At 38.3% G+C, this 19,957-nt stretch overlaps 1 long non-coding RNA gene across 1 annotated transcript; it reads right to left on the bottom strand.

The window, feature by feature from the left end:
- Nucleotides 1-15,368: 15,368 nt before the first annotated feature.
- On the bottom strand, nucleotides 15,369-17,790 carry LOC122577524. The gene is made up of 3 exons (XR_006320361.1): nucleotides 17,319-17,790; nucleotides 17,022-17,207; nucleotides 15,369-16,370 (listed from the first exon to the last, which is right to left on the bottom strand). It is a non-coding gene; the product is annotated as an uncharacterized LOC122577524 (long non-coding RNA).
- Nucleotides 17,791-19,957: the final 2,167 nt, after the last annotated feature.

Here is a 19,957-nt window from a genome sequence, read left to right as displayed (position 1 = left end):
ACTCACTGAATTACTAAGGCAAGCCGGCCTAAATATTCGCAAGTGGGCATCCAACGACCGGGATCTGCTACGAGGACTACCTGAACAAGATACTCACAAGAAGTTACATCTCGGCGAATCATCCACATTAAAAACACTCGGTGTCTTTTGGGATTCAGCCGACGATTCAATCCTCTGTTCGGTCAAGACGACCAACGATACTTCCCGGGTCACAAAACGGTCAATCAGCTCGGTCATCGCGCAAATTGATGATCCACTGGGATTGCTCGTGCCGGTAATCGTACGAGCAAGAATGCTATTACAGCAAGTCTGGGCATTGAAGGTGGACTGGGATGAATCCCTTCCAACAGACTTGCATATTGAATGGAATTAATACCGTGCACAATTACCATTGCTAAATGATGGAAGATACCCGCGGAAGGCCATCATAAAATCCGTCACGAAATTCAAATTACACGGCTTCTGTGATGCTAGCGAGAAAGCATATGGGGCTCGCGTCTATCTCCGAACCACTGATTATGAAAACAATCAACGACGACAAAAGGATCAAAGGTAGCGCCGCTCAAATCGCTCACCATACCACGTCTCGAATTGAGCGGAGCACTCCTTTCGGCCTCCTTGATGTCCTCAATACATAAGGCCCTAACGATCAAGGTATCTCGGATCGTATATTGGACTGATTCCACAATCGTGCTCCATTGAATCAACTCCTCGCCGCACACCTTAAAAACATTTGTAGCGAATCGAGTGGCCGAAATACAGACCAAGACCAACATCTGCGACTGGCGTCATGTGCCTACCGATGACAACCCAGCGGATCTCATCTCCCGAGGTCAAACGCCCAAGGAATTCTTGTGTCCGTCGATTTGGAAAAACGGGCCAGGTTGGCTCCTGCAGAGCGAAAAACATTGGCCGATCTGGAGCCCAATACCGTTGGTCGAAGTCCCTGAACAGAAGAAGTCGATCTGCCTGACAACAAACCCTATCGACCACAGTATACTACAGAGATATTCTTCCTGGCCAAAATTAATGAGAATCGTCGCTCGCTATCTTCGATGGCGATATAAGCAAGACCGAGCGGCACCGCTTACCGTAAACGAGATCATTTCGGCACACAACAAGTTAATACAATCATTTTGCCGAAAACGTCTACGACGGAACTCATTATTGATCAGGAACATCGAAAGAATCATCATTCAGGGACACAGGCCATATTATATACCGTTAGACAACGCTACTAGCCTATGGATGGCCGTAGCCAAGTATGGTGCACGATTAAAAGGTGCGTCCGTTGTTACCGAGCGAGCCCACCATCAGTTAAGTACCTAATGGAAGATCTACCAGAGGCACGTATTACCGAGTCGCGGTCCTTCACCAACGTCGGGACTGATTATTGTGGCCCCATCTACATTAAGGAGAGAAGAGATCGCAACCGTCGAAAGGTCAAAGCATACGTCGTCATATTCATATGTCTGGAGACCAAAGCTGTCCACACCGAACTCGCGAGTTATCTAACCACCGAAGCATTCCTGGCCGCTTTACGCCGATTCATATCTCAGCGAGAATATCGCGCGACAATCCTTTTAGATCCCTTTAGATCGGCAGATACAATGGCGTTTTAATCCTCCTAATTCTTCACACTTTGGCGGCTTATGGGAAGCCGCGATGAAATTCTTTAAGCGCCATCTCACTCGTGTCGTCGGCATGGAGCTCTTGACCTTTGAGCACCTCAACACCCTTGTCGTTGAAATCGAAGCCATATTAAACTCCCACCCACTGACTCCGATTTCGTCCGATCCTAATGATTCCCCTGTTCTCACTCCCGGTCACTTCCTAATAGGCGACACTTTAACAAGTTTACGGGAAAGAGATTTCAGGACGACTCCAGCAAATCGGTTATCCAGTTGGCAGAGGATCCATCAGATAAAACAGCATTTCTAGAACCGATGGTACCGAGAATACCTGAGCGAGCTGACCAGCCGTAACAAGTGGAAAAAGGGCAGTCACGGCATTCGCGGAGGCACCATCGTAATCCTCCGGGAAGATAATGTTCCATCAATTCAATGGCCATTGGGTTACGTAATTAAGGTTCACCAAGGAGCCGATGGAATAGTAAGGACCGCTACGGTGAAAACGGCAACGAGTATTCTGGATCATGGTGTCAAACGACTGGTTCCCCTACCCTGTCCACTCGATCCAGACGAAACGGGACAACCCCAAATAGCGGAGGAGGTGGATAAAGACCCCCCTGAAACCATACACAGAAGCTTGATCGGGGCTCTCTCAACGGGGGGAGGATGTTACGTCGCGTGAGATGGGCCTGCGACGTCACTCAAAACCTGGACGCCAAGGCCCCATGTTACGCCATGAGGCTTTCCTTAGGCCGTTATTTCTAACTGTCGCTCGTGACATCACAGTACCGCGAGCGAACCGTCTCAATAAGCCCGACAAATATACAATGTAACGGCCAGTATCAAACAGAGCGAGTTCTAGAAACGTCGATTCGTTCCGTTATTTTAAACACACTCATAAGGTGACACGCGTGATCATGGCGTGATCGGTGGCGTGACCCGAGCATGGTGGGGATCGCCTCCCATAGAACACATAGGGCCCATCGAAGGGCAATCAGTATCGATTGAGGATCCGAACGGAATGCACTAAGGGAATCTCACGAACGAAACACAAGTCGTCTAATCTACCACATACAAAGAAATACTGTGAAGTCGAGTCGAATAATTATATCAAACTAACTGCATCATCCTTAAAATAATTTGTGGCGCTTCATTATACTTTTATACTTATATTGTCAAATATATCATTTTTTGTTAACCCTGTTAATTCAGTGTTAACTTCATTTAACCACCTCTGTTATCTTAACCGAAACAGGGGAACAACTAATTCGCGGCGTCGATTATCTGAATCGTAGCGAGAATTTACGCCTCTCGCTGACGCGCTTTCCTCGCGATCGCGTCTCTCCGCGAACGGTCGTAACACCCCACATACCGTCATTCTGATCCCAATAAACCTAAAGACCCACCATAAACCTAAGCTTTTAGTTTAGCTTCTTAACTTTATTTGGAATCTTGCAAATATATCGGTTTATGGCTGGCCCTTAAAGCAGTCCTTAGGTTTATTATATGCTCTCTAAAATCTTTGAATTTTTTGAGAATGGAAATTAATCGATTCTTATCGTCATCAACTACATCAGTGTCAGTCTCGTTAATATTCATATCGTCCTCCGCGGTTTTACTACAAGCATCAATTATCTTTGCTTTACAAATAACGAGGCTAAAACCACTAATGCATACAGTAGACAAAATCTGAGACGTACACTTAATACGCATTACTACTATATCGGTCGTTCTTTTGCCGGAAAATTTTGAGGCAACAGATTCTTTAATTAGTGAACATTCGGCTCCGGAATCGAAGTGAAATAGGAACGACTCACTCCCATGACTTAATCTACCAGTTGGAGACTCCACCACGCAGGAGTCGACTCGACGTTCGTTATTGGGGTTAGATTTTCTGTTCTGCAGTAGCGGACAGTCGGGTGCGATGTGACCCTCCGCGCGACACTTGAAACAGGACACCTTGGACGATGTAGCTGGTTGGCTTTCTTCCGGGCGTCGTGTATTCTTCTGCTTTCCGATCCGCGTCCTCTTGCTGCACTTAATTATCTTATGTCCGTGAATACCACAGTACAGGCACCTAACCCGGTGGTCCGACAGCTTGCGTCGTTTGGCTTCGGGGCCCACCGATGAATTTCCCGACGAAGACGTCGGCTCCTCCTCGTTGGTCGCGTGAGCTCAGCAGATAGAGAGCGGTGGCGTTGACTGTCTCCTCTCTTGTTAAATATTGCCACTTCGTATTCAGGAGGGAACGGATACGATTGCCGAACGTCCCTGGGGATTCATTCTCCCGTCGTGGTTCCCTGGACAACTTTATTAATGATGACGATCTTGTCTCCTGGCCCCCGAAATGCGCGATGAATTGTTCCTTCAGCCTTGACCAGGTAATTTCTTCACCGTCCATTACTTGCGTAAGCCAATGCGCTGCGGAACCCTCTAAAGCACGATTCAAGGCAGAATACAGCGCGTTGTCTCGTAGAGGGTTGTCCTTCATGAGCAGGCTAACAGCTGCGCACCATACGGCTGGGTCGGCGTCCGTGACTTCGGGGTTAAAACGTGGTAGCGAAATATTTTTCCGTTCCGCACTCCTTCTTCTCCGTTTTTGTTTTAGCGACCGAACAAGATCACGCACCAGGGCCCTATATTCCTGTATTGTCATAACCGGCACTGATCCCACTTCTGATGTCGGGGCGTCGTTGTAATAAGAGCTCGAGTCGTCATCGGAAGAAAGGTATTGGGCACACAATGATTCTTCGCTGGAACTATACATCTTTCCTGTACAATCGAAGTGACGTTTATTAACACAAATATGGGTTTTACAGAGTTAATAAGTAACCGCGTTGATTAGACACTGGTGACAATGGCCTAAGGTTCGATAACGAATCCGCGGTCAACGGGATAATAGGTGTATGCTCTCACAAACTTTTCGTCGATGAGATCGCACAAGAGAATGACTTTCCGTCACGATGATGCCACAGAGGAAAACTATGATAGGATGTGTCTAAGGGCACGAGATCATCGGATTCGTGGAGCGATGCCTTCGTTCGGAAGGTGAGGGAAATTGACGTTGCTGTTAATTGGTCGATTTCCATATCGGTGGTTAGAAAAGGATGCTAACCACCCTCGAGAGAGAGAGAAAGAGTTGCCATCGAAAGCATCGTACGTGAGAAAAGAAGATTTCTCGTATCTTCCCGCAGTAGGTGACAGATTTAGGGGCTGCTAAAACTAAGACTATTTGTCAGTTTGAAGAACCTCAGCTAAATAAATTCTAAGATTTATAGCGGGTCCTTAGGCTAGCCGGAAATATGCTGTGAAGATGTATCGGCATCTGGCCATCATCTTGTCCAAAGAATGCGGCGCCACGGGACAGAATCCGTTGGAGAGTTCACTGTCGCGTGCCGCTGCTATATTTTTTCAAGAAGAGCTATACGGTTACTCTATGCCTTTGTTTGGTTGTCGCCTCGAGCCCAAGCTCACTATCACAGATCTCGAATAAATACAATCGGATTGAATGACAATTGTTTAATTACGGTTATGTTAGAATCTAGATTACAATATTATGGGATTTTCCCACAGTTCCAAAGGGGAGGTTCCGGTGTTCTTTCATCTCCGACATATATATATCTTGCATAACACCTTGCATATTTACTATATTGTAATGCATAAACTTCTGCAGCCTAACAAGGAGAGGTCACAGTCGTTGGGTCATCGTTTCTGACAGAAATTTTTCTTATAAATCTAGGACAAAAATAAATCGATCCATATTCTGATGTTTTAGTCAATAGCCACTATTTGGGAAGATATTAAATATAATCAGTCCATATTGTGGAAACAAGTTCTTATTAATTCTAGATTCATGAGGTGGGCAAACAGATGCTGCTTACTTTAATAGTACTCTTACAAATGACGATGGAAATTATATATAAATATCAAAAATTATTCCGCCACATTGTGGTTCCTATTACTATCTCTATGACATTTACTTCTTCCGCCAAGTACACTTTCTATGAACAGACTATAAAATTCGCAATTAATAAATATCAAATGAATTCCCGAAAGATGTTAATTAAAAAATGTTACCGTCAATTTTTTATCATTTTATATGAATATTCATACACTTAATTGTTAATTTTCCTATTAATCCAACATAGGATGCAACAGTTTACTATAGTATTAGTATGTAGCGGCACATGAGTCATAGGACGATTCGAACCGGGAGCGACACATATTGTTGTACCTCGGAGTATTAACGCTGTTTTGGATTTGCGAAGTTCTAGAATAAACGAACTCCAGACAAAAACAGTATCGCCGTTATGAGTAATCGTCAACCTGAACGAAATACGACCTTCTGTAAGTCCGCCGGGCAATATAAACAGACAAGCATCTTCTCTAGGAAGACAGTCTAGAAAGCAAATCAGTCTAACGAAGAATATAGCTAATTATCACAGCGAGTCATGCGAACGACAGTTACAACCAACCTACACTATTTCTGTACTTGTACTTGAATTAATTTCAATATAATTAACTATTACAAATTTCCACTCGTCTCTTTAATAACTAACACGTTTAATATCACCTCAAGTATAAGAAATAAGTAAATATATTTTTGTTAATATTTCGAATTTTTTTATTTCTATTGTATTCTCTTATCATTATTGTACGAAAATCATAAGTATCACAATGGAAATTTACAAGTTAACCACGAGCGAGGGAAGCATGGCAGTGAGATCAAACGTTCAAGTCCTTCTCACAGCATTTTTTCGATTACCGTGGTATTGTGTTTCATAAATTTTTATCATAATACGTTACGATCCATAGAGAATACTATTTGAGCGTTTCAAGTCAATTGCGCGAAGCAATTCGAAGGATTTGTGAAACGATAACTTTCAGAAATTGTACTACTATAACACGTCAACTCATGCGTCACTACTGATCACTAGGGACTTCTTCGCAAAAAGTAACATTTACAGTCGCCATATTCACCTGATTGCTCCCTTGCGGCTATTTGTTATTCTCCAGAATAAGCACGTTCATATGTTTATATCAGAAGGACATTACCAATAAAGTTTACCTTATAGCTTTAGCTAAAGGCTACAAGGAACATAAATAGAAATCTATTTATTAATTCCTTTGTTCCTAGACCTTGTAACCCAAAACATAATGTACATTCAAGGGTACGATAGTATGGACCTCTCCTTACCTAGAATAATTCTGTTTCGCTAAATTCTATTTTCTGCGTAATAGAGGTTACGGATATACATAAATAAAGATGTACAGCTTTTCTTGAAGTAGTTACTTCAACATATTCAAAGGGAATAACTTTAATATAGACGAACAAATAAATATTTTCTCAAATAAGAAAACAATTCAACGATCTTTTTGATCACGCCTCGTATGAGGGAGGGGGGGAAGAGGAAAGCAAAAAATGATATGCAGCTTGGTAGAGGTTCAGAAGAAAACTCTGAGGAAATTGTGAAAGGAAAATGTCTGAGATATGAAACGTATTATATAAAATATACTTTATATATTCTATTTTGATTCATATATATAATGTAAAAAATGTATATGTAATACAAAACGAGAGTAGAATATAAGTACTAAGGTTTAATCTGAGTTTCTGTAATTATAATAGTTTTGTATTTTTTTATTTTTATATTTTCTATATTTTTGTATCTTTGTATTTTTAAACGTTTTCTATAATTTTATATTCAAGTAATAGTATAATAAGAAGAATACGAAAAGTGAGGGATGGCAACGATATGTAACGATATGTGAATGTTACGCGTGCATCAGATAACCAGGAGAGGTTGTATAGGAATCGAAAGTTCGTTGGACAAAGAGAACGTTTTTTAGAAATACGTTATGTTTATATAAACTATATACCAAAGAATTAAACAAAAATAAATAAATAAAATCGGGTAACTAATTAGTTATCAGAAAAAAAGGAAAACATTCGCTAAACGAAATGGCGCGATCAACCTCCGAAAGCAAGGTTTGGACGGTTGGCGTTAACAGTTGGGTTGCACGACACAAACAATTTCAAATTTGAGTTCAATCGCTAACCGCGACTAGGCCGGTGATTTTTATTCTTTTCTATACGCAGACGGCACGTTATAAATAGAGATCTCACTGGTCACTCCGCTGATCCGATGTTTTTAATTATATTTTTAATACAGCGCTTATCGTATCCAGCAATATCATGGCCATTTGTAAATATTCATTGGTAAAGACACGCAGTACATCATTTAAATCCGTCATAATAAAAAAGAGAACACATGATTACATGCATCTCGTAATAAAGATCATAAGAAAAGACTCACCATACCAACATAAGAGAAGAGAAGGTTTAGTTGAATAATACGAAATCCATGCACAAGTTTCTGGAGACTTTGAGCACCCTAAGAAATTAAAGCAAGTTAGATAAATGAAAAAGTTAAAATTGAAACATCATTATTTTATAAAAGTATCGTATTGAATTATATATTTAATGCATACAACTATGTTAAAATGTTACAATATTTTGTCATTATTTGATTGAACTTCATTAATTGCTTTTAAATAAGAAAATTTTGATAAAAACAAATAACACAGCATTATAATAAAAAAATGTATTATCTTTATAGCGCAATTTATTGATAAGTTATAAATGAATTTATAGCAATAATATTCAGAATTTCGCAAAGTATTCTCAGGATATATCTTGTTTCACTTGCTAAAACTTTTTAACGGATTGTTCTCTAACATATAAGATTAAAGCACGCTCTTCTGTTAATCATTGATCAATCAAATTGGCCTTGTTCTTAAAATCTTAACGAATTCCATAATCAATGTTTCACAATATATAGAAGAAAATAATTTTAAAGCGATCTGATCTATATAAGAAAAAGAACATTCTCAAGTTTAACATTGCAATGTTGTAATATTTTTACATTTATAAAAGTAATATTGACATGTTTAAACAAAATAATCCATCAGCGCTTCACATATTTTGGATTATTAAAATATAATTTCACTTGATACAATTTTGGCGGGTCAAAAGTTTTTAAAATTAATTTAAAAACAATTAATTTTTAATTTTAAAATTAATAATTAATTTAATTTTTAAATAATAGTAATAATTGTATATATAAGTTATAACAAAAAGTAGAAGAGCAAACAAAGGTTCAATACTTCAATGCTTGCTTATTATATATTAATGTTAATACAAATAAAGATAGGCTTTAACATATATTAACGCATTATGACTTTAAGCACTGTTTGAACGTATTTCATGCCAATATAATATTTACATTTGGACGCTTTTCCATTTTTTTATAGACAAGAAACTTTGTTCTTGTTATATATGATGAAATGTGGTAAAAAGGTACTACGGTAATATGGCAAATTTGTAACTTTTAATTAAAAAAGGAGGAAAAAGAAAATATTTTGCAATTAAAAATGAACCTTTGAAACCTATTATCTTGTGTCAATAAGGATAGAAATTAAACAAATTTTGCATCGTAAACTGAACTGTGAAAATTGCAAAGTTAATTGTTGTCGACCGTCACGTAGGTCCATACCAATAATCACAAATAGGTAATTTATTGCTTAATTTTCTTCGGTTCTGTACATATTCCTAGGTAGTCGTGTATTGGTATTAGATAAAAAAGTACGAACCTATCCACACAGTTAATAAAAATATAATTGAATTAAGAACATAAATTCCGTATTTTTTAATACATATTACACGTTTATTTCTCTTATCTAGGATCTAGATCTACATTTAGATCGTCTAGATCTACGATCTCATTTATTTATCTTTTATACATATGGTTTGATATATTTGGTATACCACAATAATATAGGTTAAATTATATAAAACATATCTGTTTCATATTAGAATAACTTAAGCAAAATCTTTAGTTATATAAGCGTATATAAAATATTTACCTTAAATAAATCAATGGTCGGTCAAGTGTTACATCTTTTGTATTTGTATATGCTCTTCTATCAAAATTTAACAGGTTAACTTTATAATTCTTTGTTTAGCATTCATTACTAACTGATATATTCACATTGTAGGTATCCTTCAACACGACGTACATTTGACCATGTGCGTGTCACGTAAAATAAAAAAAAAGAAATCTAAGATGAAAATAAGAAAGAGAGAATTTATTTGGTAACACCTCGTTTATACTAACGACAGTTTACTTCCGAACTCCAGCCGTGACTTTCCAAGACTGAAGCTCTCACAACTTGACTTTCGATCGGATCCGATTCTTTTCCCTTTGTCACCATTCAATATCCCCACTATCCACGCGTTTGTTAGGCGTTCACGACCGTTGCCACGCACGCCTTCTTCTCGAATATTCGGCGGACCGTTGGGATATTGATGACTCATTAGGCTCATATACATTGTTGCCGAGTGCCGCCACTCTTTATCTCCGTCATCAGCCCATCGGTTTTGAAGTGTGCCGGTCGTGATATGCGAATCCATAGAATGACTGCGCGGTGCCTCGCGTCAGTCCATCGCTGTTATTTAAAATTGCTTACAGTACTGCTCGTTGATTGGCTACAATCCAGCAGTACAACATAGCACCTGCGCATATCCTTGCGCGAATATATAAGAATATAAACGTATAATATTTGTACTTTAATATTGATTAAATAGATATGTAAGTACAATTTTAACAAGCCGTCTTAACAAGATCTTCATGCACACATCATACATTAAACATGATACATGTAAAGTATGTATGTAGTATCGGGGAGAAGGGCCTAAGAAATATCTAGTGAATCATAAACAATGTCCCGAGAGCCGAAGTGCCGATGGGCGCATAAATGTGTCGTCGTTCAGTCCTTCAAGTGAATAGTTTCGTAGAAAATGTCTACGTGGCCTTGGCCACGAGCGGTCGCGGAACACGTGCGTGGCGGGTCTACGGAAAGACAAAAGATATGCGAGGGCAGTTCAGTTGTTAGTTGAGAAGTCGAGGAGAATAAATCGAGAAGTCAGAGAGTGCGAGTTGCGTTATCGATATAATGTTGCTAGTGTCACGTAAAATAAAAGAGAAATTTAAGAAAAAAAAGAAACTTTATTTTTTTTTCGTTTGCAATACACTTCCGAACTCTAGGCGTGACTGTTCAAGACTGACCTGGATAATTTTTAGGGGGAATATTTAAATTCTTTTATTCGTGGAAGTGGGAAGAGGCTTCGATCATATATCTCTGGGAACGGATAGAGTAACCGGGTATTATCCCGATGGTCACTCATGCTAAGGCGCTTGGAATTTCGCTATTTTATCGCTTTGTTTAGTCGGATTTCGTCTGTGGCATTCCTTCTGTGACACTAGCGTTGTCGAGAGAGTGTGGTCTGCGTGAGAAAGAATGTTTGATCCGTTGTGTCAAGAGTTGTCTAGATTGTAGCGTGTTATTGCGATTAGTTCATATTAAACTACCATCGTCTTTCTGTCTATATCTGTATAATCCATTCATTGTAAATAAATTGCAAATATCAGGATATAATAACAATATATTCCATTGACGATATTACATGTATAACATTTAAGATACATGTATGTATGTATAGTGAAAAACAAAACTGTTCGTACAGTTGGAATGTGGAAATAAAAAGAGCAATATTTTCTACATTATTCAAATATATGTAATTGTACACCATAGGAGACATTTATATAAATAATGTAATTGTATAATAAATGTACACAAACATTGACATTATTTATTGTTAAGGAAAAATCGACATAAATTTCCTGTATATCGTCGCTTGTAATGATCGAGTTTATTTCGTTGATCAGTGATTCATCGGCTTATTCAGTTTTTGCCGAGCACACGCGTTTTTTGTGGCTTGGCGGTGAACTCCTTAAGCGGACGTCTCCTTTTACCTAGCAGTTAAATAATATTTCAATCTCCCGTAATACTCACCCGTTCTATCATACCTACATATACTATGAACAAAATATTGTATCCGGTAGCAACCGACGCATATGTTGCACGCACGCACAACTATAGGCAGAATTCACTCAAGCGATACCGGTAGTTTTTTGCAAATATCTCGGAAATTAAGCAAGTTCAGTTCTTGTACGTATAGGAAAAAATTGTTTAAAATATCGATTTGCACGACATACTAAAAAATCATCGAAATCGAAGTTTAGTCAGTCTCTCTACAGTTTCACCGAAAGTAAATAATGAACATAGACTAATATCTACGTAACGTAATGTAACTAATATCGCAATCTCGTTATACAAACTTGAACGAACGTATAAACTGCCAATTTTGAACGATCCTTTAGTTTTACGGTTTCTTTCTTTTTTCGCTAGCCAAACAGCGGTCGTCGACCGACGTGGCGCGGTGGAAACATCCCGATAATCGCCACACTTGCATTGACACACATACAACGCGGTTGCACTTGTCACACGCTCAAGAGGGCCACCCACTCCGAAATAGTAATCAAGTAGACGAAAACATCCTGCATGCCATAGCTATCGAAACAATAACAAAACAGTGACTGAATAACCGCCTCTGATATACATCCGACTAAAACCTCACTATAAAAACCTTCCTAAATTAGCGCTCGATACCTCATTCTGTTATAATTCTTTGAACCGTCACTCTGTTGGACTTGTACAATAAAATTTCCATCATCTTATACGAAGTTCAATTCCTACACCTTATTCGTGAAACGTTCGAACTGCGACGCGAGATCACCGGCGATCTATCGGTTTAGTGATTTCTTGTGTCCCCAACGTGACACGTTCTTAGTGTCCAGAAAGGCATTTTTTACGACTATTAAGCTTTGGTTACATTCTAAAACTTTTATTTCATTTACTTCTATTTTCTCGGCAATTAGGATGTGACGATATGATTCTATGATTTACAGTTTTGTTTTATTTTTAATTAAAATGTGACGACATGATTTTATGATTTACAGTTTTGCCCTTCTTTTGAGATAACGACTACTTTAGAATAAGAATAATGCAAATACATAGATGTTTCGATGATAAACGATAGCGATTTGAATATTTACGCCTTAGAAATTAAATACGGCAGAGAATTTTTTAGATTAGAAACTAAAAGTAGAATGTTAAAGTTTGTCTTTGTATGATCAAAAAAGTATTACATTTTCCTGAACATTTCTTTTCATTATTTTCTATCACTTTTCATTCGTTATTTTATTTTATATATTACGATGAATACAATAAATAATATAAATAAACTTTCGAATAAATAAAAGTATAAATTTATTTGACCCCACAATTCAAAACTTCTAAGGTGTACTTTATTTTTTACTCTAAAAAGCTTTTTAAGACATTCAGATATTCTTCAGATATTAGTTCCTATCAGTATACCTACGTCATTATTAACAGAATGTTTATGTATTTCCATTATCCTTGTTCTAAAATAACTGTTATTTTGAAAATTTATTAAAAAATCATTTAATCCTTTTAGGAGATGTACGGCTAAACTCAGATCACAGGCGAAATCAAATTTTCGATGTTCTGTAAACTTTTACTAACACTAGATATAGCAAGCAACAATTCATGCCAATTAATTGTGAACGAAATAAATTCAAAATTAATTTCATTCTCAAACAAAGCACGCGATTCACTTTTGATTTGAGAATCTTAATAATATCTTATAATATTACTATATTATATATTATAAGATATATTATAAGCTTTGCGGACAATTGAATCTTTTTTTTTAGATCCGCACATAAATCACGAAATCGTACGTAATCTGCACGTAATCCATAGAAAATCATTAAATCTAATTTCTACTTATTAGTTCGTCTATATAGTAGTCGATGAAAATGAATATCTTATCTAAATTTGTTACATTTAACCAGTTAATTCTTACGTGTACTTTTTGTTGCATGAACGAAATCGAAAGAAAGAAAAATAATTTTATTGGATTCCGAAGGATTAGGGAAACCTATTTTTCCAATGCTTTCCATCGTTTTTAATGATATAGTAACGAGATAATGTTCGTTTTTTATATTATCATAAGATGTAGTGGCCATATTAGATGAAAGATAAAAATAAAAAACTTTGTAATAAATTGTATCGAGCCGATAATTAGCTATATAACGAAAAGACCATTGTTTATTAGACCAGTTGCGGGGAGACGCGATCGCGAGAAAGCGCATCAATGGGAATCGTAAATTCCCGTTACGATTAGAATAATCGACGCCACGAACAGACCGATCCCCTTATTTCTGTTAAGATAATAGGACTGGTTGAGTTGGTATAACACCGCGGTCAACAGGTTATAATATATATGTCGGAGATGAAGGGACATCGAGGCCTCTCTGTTGGAATGATTGGAAAACATCCAATATCCTAGCCCAAACGTTCATTATATCTACTCTTAAGCAATAAAATCAAGTAATGTGAGCTTCTCGCCTCGGGCGATCGTGCCATATCTGGAGTATAGTACTCATACTGGCCTTCACTCATACTTTTATCCACCTTCTAGCCCCCACCTACCCAGGAAACGGCGCGCAAGATGGTCGGCGCGCGGCTTAGAAAAACCCTGCCCTCCCATTTGGTCATTGGACAAGTTGAACCTACCCTTTCGGGCAGCAGCTCACTTAGCCGGTACGACGCGATGCACGCACCACGCCGCACCGTTTCCAGCGGGGGCCGCGAGGAGGCGGAGCTGCCAGCTTATAAGCTCGGTCCCAGCAGGTTGGCCATCTTGGCCGATTATAACCTGCACCGTCACAACACCCATTTTCATGAATGCCGCCTGCACCGACGGTCGCAGGGGAAGCAATAAAATCAAGAGATAGTTGTAATGCGCTAATCCGATTAGGTGTACTCAGGGTTTATGACGATGGGCTTGGGTTTGAAGAGACATAATGAGTCGCCGAACGTAGCCGGTCACGGCCACGGGATGGACGTGTAACAACAGAGGTATGAAGTAATTATGCAACTCGCCTTAAAACAAAGATTGACCCGAGAGGTGGGGAGAAGACTATATAAGGGTAGGTCCATTTGGACTAACACACAGTTGACACAGTTGACACAGTTCCTGATCGAGTTGGTTACTGAGTTGGTTGCTAAGTTATCGAGAGAGAGTTATCTGAGAGAGCTTACTGAGCGGAGTACTACTTTTACGTTGAGTAAAACGAAAATAGTGTATCACGTTGAGGTCGCCGTTCCGTTGGCCGTGGATTCGTTATAGAACCTGAATCCATCGTCATCGACATCTCGACCGTCCGTTCGTCACGACTACCTGTAATCTCTTGCATCGACATATTTGAAACAATAAACTATCGCTGTACCTACAATGGCCAATTCAAGTGAGGGTACCTGAGACGCCCATACTTCCAATCTTTCTCCGACATATATATGTCGGGTTAACGTTAAGTTTAGGGGCGGTTAACGAATCTTCATTCGGACTAGCCATCGTTGTTGTACAATAGAGATTATATTTACTGGTATAAATATTGATTTTTACAGAGTCTGACAAATAACCGGGGTGATTAGACACTCGAGATGTTAGAGACAATGTTCTTAGGTTCAATAACTAATCCACGGTCAACGGGGTAACTCTTTGTTAAACGTAGAATATATTTTGAAGCACAAAGTAACGTTTGCTATGACGCTCGGTATAATACTGCACGTAAAGACGATAAGACTGCACGTGAAAACTCTTCAAGGTGATCGCAAGAATTAAAAACTGATGGAAACTTTCCTCTCCTTACGATCGCGTTTGTTCGTTGCATATTGGCCGGGGATACCAACAAAATTCCAGCCGCAGTTGGTAGGCAGACCCGTGTAGAGCTGACATTGCTCCTGCCCGGGGTTTGATTGTTAATACAACTTGTGTCCCACAATATTGGCACTTCTCTGTTAGGTAAAAACGTTCATCCCTGACCGCAGCTACGTTCAGCGACCAGTTGTGTCACCTCGAGCCCAAGCCCACTGTCACAAATCTAGGACCTAACATAATCGGATTGAATCATAACAACTACTTCTAAGTTTTATTGTTTAAGTACACCTATAATAAATAGTCTAGACTAAAGTATTGGGGATCTTCCCAAAAATTCCAAAAGAAAGGCCCCGATGGACATCGACATATATTTCAGATGATGCAGTCGCCGCCAGAGCGAATCTGATGATACGGCTGAAGGGCCGTTGTGTTGAGGGCTTGTCGTCTACCTCGTAGTGCGGTTAATCGCCGACCTTATCGTGGCCAATAAATTTCATACTGGAGTTCACGACCCAGGACGTGTCGTGGAACGCATCAACTCTGGAAATGTCGGTGACTACCTCGGTCCAGGAAGTATTGTTGAACACCTCGTCTCAGGAGGTGTCGTGGAACATCTCGGCCCAGGAAGTGTCATGGAACATCTCTCTCCATGAAGTATCATGGAACATGTCGGCCCGGAAGGTGTTATGGGACACGTCGGCTGAGGAAGAGTCGTGTAACACCACTGCCCACGAAGTATCGTAGAACAGGTCGACCCAGGAGGTATCGTTGAAAGGAACTCCGGTGTTGCTTGGTGTAGGTTCGTCAAACACGACGCGGAGTTTTGTAGTTGATTAGGAGACTGAGCTCTCCCCGATGATCTGCCCGAATCGCGTTCTCTTGTTCATGACTCTTGGTGTAGAAGCAGCATTCTGCGTCGTGACTGGGATCGTGACTTGATTTGACGTTTGACAAAGTACCGGCGTCGTTGTAGATAAGGGTGATTCCAGGGAATAGCTTGTGGTTATAGATTTGCTAGAGGTGTTCCTCTGTGAATTCAGTAAGAAAGTGTTGAGCTTATAGGTCCGATTCTGCACAGATGATGAAATCGGAGGCATTGTAGCTTTCGTCTGGTTAGATTTCTTTCGTGATTGTTTGATTGATGTTATCGCTGATTTGTGTGCGATAGCGTCCGCTGGTTCCGCGTGTAGCGGCACATGAGTAGAGGACAATTCAAATCATATCGTTGTTTTACCTCGGAGTGTCAATATCGTTAGAACGCATGTAATGTAAGAATAAATATACTCCGAGCAAAAACAATGTCGCCGCTACGTGCAACCGTCGAACAAAGACGAATTTGAATTTTCCGACTCCGCCCGACGAGTATAAATAAACCGACGCAACCGAAAAGAGTATAGTATCTATCAGTATCAACGAGTATCTTTCTGTATCGACGAGCTATCTAAGTGCTATCACGAGTTATCTACCGAGTTATCGACGAGTATCTAGCAAGCATTTACTGAGTATTAATTAGCAGTTTTACTTTGCGATTTATACTCTGTACGAGCGACTCAGTGAATATAGTTTGTATATTAATTTATTATTTTCAAATATATTCGACGGTTACGACAACAAGTAATAATATTTAGTAAAGAAGAAACTTTGATATTGTTTTACTTTGATATTGTCTGCAATGTTACCTGTGATGTAAGCATCTGATGTTTTTCCTTACTTCAGCTTCAGCTTGTCGTTTAGCTTCTTCTTTTCGTCTTTCAGCTTCTTGTTCTCGACATTTTTGTTCAGTTTAGTATTCGTTCTGCCTTTTCTTGTTCTTGTAAACGTTGTAAACGCTGTTGCTCTTCTTCTTTTCTTCTTTTTTCCTTTTCCTGCGAATTAATCCAACTGTAACTTAATTTTCTATACTATATAAAAATCAATATGTTTTTCGGTATCCTTATATTTGTACACATCTATCTTTTAAATTATCAAATTTATACCTGAGATCGTTGTAATCGAGCTAGACGTTTCTTCTTCATTTTTGGCGCTGTTTCTCTTGCATTTATTTTGCTAAATGTGATTTTTGTGCTAATTTATGAGCAATCGCTATCTCTCCAATGCTTGCGTTTTCCGAAGCTTCTGTTTGTGAAGCAGCTCTAGTGTTTTGTTCTCGTGTTTTTGTTCTAGTTATTCTGGTTGAGCAAGTTTTGAAGTGTTCGTGTCTGCCTGTACAAATGCTTCAATTTTTTTCTTTACTGGTACCTTGCCATATGGATCGAATAGAGCATTCGATTTGTACGTGTTTTTTTATATGAATTTCTGTAATTGTACCCTTTTCCTCCGAAGATGGTTGTATTGCATCTTTGCTCAATGTCACAGATCTGTTCTGCCGCTTTTTAAAATCTTGTTTCTTAATATTTGCTCCAAACTTTTTCATTTCAGGGGATGACTCATTTTCTTTTAGCTGCTGCATCTTCGTGTTTGCACTCCGTGAGAAAATTCTCCTTCTATTACTATTTTCTGCTGTCATCGAAGACATTTTTAGCTGTATTTCATCTTCTCTTATAGAAAGACGATCCTGTGATTGTGTCTGTGAAGTACCCGCGATTTTCCTTGAAATCAAATAAAGAAATAAAGAATAAAGAAAAAATAATACAAGGCCCTACAAATATAGTATGTTTTGTACTAGTTACTATGTTTTGTAGGGCTTGGTGTTATTTCTTCTTCTGAACTACTTCTAGCACTTTTTCTATTTCTAAATCTTTTACTTTTCCTCTAAAAATTTAGAATATATTTAGCAACGTTATAATAGAATTTATATACACAATGTACATACATTAAGCAATTAGATTTCAACATATTAGTTAACCGATATTAAGCATTACTAGGTACTATATATAAAGGTTAGTATTGATTAGTAACATAAGATTTGGGGTAAGATTAAAAGTATTAAATTTCATCATAATATGATACAAACATTTACATTACTGTCATTATCAAGAGTTAATGGCCTTCGTAATTTTGCAACAAGTGACATTGACTGCTGCTTTTTAATATTAATTGCAGCTTTCCTTGAGGTTTCCCTTTTTTCTCGGCTCTTCAAAACTTTCGGCGTAATTAAAATTGAAGGGCCAGGTTGTAGTATCTGAACAATTGAACTCTCTCAAGAATCCGAAGTATCTGCAAAATTGTCATTAGCGGATCTTCTTACACACAAGCAACATATATTCAGTACGTTTCTAGTAATCCATGCTTCGATCCCATTCCGTGATCTAGTACCTATATTTAAAATCTACAAATAAATTCTTTATATGTATTTAATATATACATTAAACTATACCTTTTAATAATACATACCATAATTTAATATTGAAATTGTGATATATATAGCAATTAATACAAACACATTGTGTTTAGTTCTATTGACTTAGAAGAATCTAATTTAATTGCACATATATATCCTTTTAGCAATTCCGTTCTTATCAATTCTATTAAATTCACTGTAAAGCTTACAATTAGACTAATGTCAATAAATATTAACGTATACGTTTATTATTACACTAAATAAAAATGAAAGTACTGTAATGAAAAATACAATATACTTTAATAGAAATAAAATAAGTAAATAGCGAAGTATTTATTAATATTATTATATAGCATTATATTACATTACTGTAATATTTATTAATATTTATTTATCTTTTACGTTCTCATAAAAACTAAAAAATTTCAAATATAAACTTTTCTAACAGAGATAGAGGAAGTCACAGAAATGAGTATCTTTGAATAGCAAAATGCGTCAAATTAAGGGAAACGATAATCACCGTTTCGTGTCACAAACGCGACTGTGCCAGTTTTATTCCTTTAAAGTACATGTAGCAGCACATGAGCCAGAGAACAAATCAAATCATATTGTAGCTTTTTGCCGCGGAGTATCAATACCGTTAGGATATGCATAATATAATAATAAATAAACTTCGGGCAAAAACAATGTCGCCACTACGAGCAACCGTCGAACAAAGACGAATTTGAATTTTCCGACTCCCTCCGACCAGTATAAATAAACCGACGCAACCGAAAAGAGTATAGTATCTATCGGTATCAACGAGTATCTTTATGTATCGACGAGCTATCTAAGTGTTATCACGAGTTATCTACCGAGTTATCGACGAGTATCTGGCAAGCATTTACTGAGTATTAATTAGCAATTTTACTTTGCGATTTATACTCTGCACGAGCGACTCAGCGAATATAATCTGTATATTAATTTATTATTTTTAAATATATTCAACGGTTACGACAACAAGCCATAACATCTAGTAAATCTCACGATCAAACATCCTATTTACCAGTCCTCTACAAAACGCGTCCGGAATGTTCTGCCTAGACTCTGGTTTCAGGGGGCAGTTGAGCTCTGAGTTGTCCAGCATTAGGCCTTGTTTCTTTCCGGGAAGGGTCACCATGCTGGGACTGTGCACAGAATACCTTGATTCGTCCTTCCTGGCGAGTTCATCGGTGAGTGGCCAGGTGGATCGGTTTGGTTGCTCTGGAGGGTTCCACGTTTCTTCGTAGTGTGATTCTGAAACATCAGACCCTTGACAGTATTACGCGTTCTTTTGACCTTCTCGTTCTCGTCATC

This window comes from Bombus pyrosoma, unplaced genomic scaffold (assembly GCF_014825855.1).
Source record: "Bombus pyrosoma isolate SC7728 unplaced genomic scaffold, ASM1482585v1 HiC_scaffold_4727, whole genome shotgun sequence".
NCBI classification, from domain to species: domain Eukaryota; kingdom Metazoa; phylum Arthropoda; class Insecta; order Hymenoptera; family Apidae; genus Bombus; species Bombus pyrosoma.
This window is presented reverse-complemented; position numbering and strand designations above follow the sequence as displayed.